We start from the raw sequence: 603 nt of genomic DNA, 5'->3' as shown, positions 1-603 counted from the left end.
AATTGGGATGGGTGTGACAGAGGCAGTGAGATTGGCACAGGATAGAGCAGGGTTTAGAGCTGTTGTACGTAGGGTTGCTATGACTCGCAAGTGACTCAACAGCACATAACAACAACAACAACAATAATATTTAAAAAGCTGCAGAAATATATATGCAAGGAATTGTCAGAAATTTGAGCTCTATTTAGAAGATATAGAACAAATAATACCCTTGCTAATGTCAGATACATCTTGTTTGAATGTAGATAAAATCAGAAATACATTTACTTGTATTTTATTGACTATGTAAAAGCATTTGTCTGTGTAGATCATAGCAAATTGTGGAAAACATTGCAAAGAATGGAAATTCTAGAACACCTAACTGTGCTCATGTGGAATCGGCACATAGATCAAAAGATAGTAATTAGAATGTGAATGAATACCATATGATTTAAAATCAGAACGGTGAGCATTTGGATTGAATCCTGTCATGATATTTATTAAATCTATAAGCTGATCACATAACTGAAGAAGTTAGGCTATGTTGTTGTTGTTGTTGTTATGTGCCGTCGAGTCGCCTGCGACTCATAGCGACCCTATGTACAACAGCCCTAAACTCCGCTC

Source organism: Elephantulus edwardii, unplaced genomic scaffold (assembly GCF_000299155.1).
Source record: "Elephantulus edwardii isolate Elephantulus edwardi_28Jun2011 unplaced genomic scaffold, EleEdw1.0 scaffold00001, whole genome shotgun sequence".
NCBI classification, from domain to species: domain Eukaryota; kingdom Metazoa; phylum Chordata; class Mammalia; order Macroscelidea; family Macroscelididae; genus Elephantulus; species Elephantulus edwardii.
Note: the sequence above shows the minus strand (reverse complement) of the source record.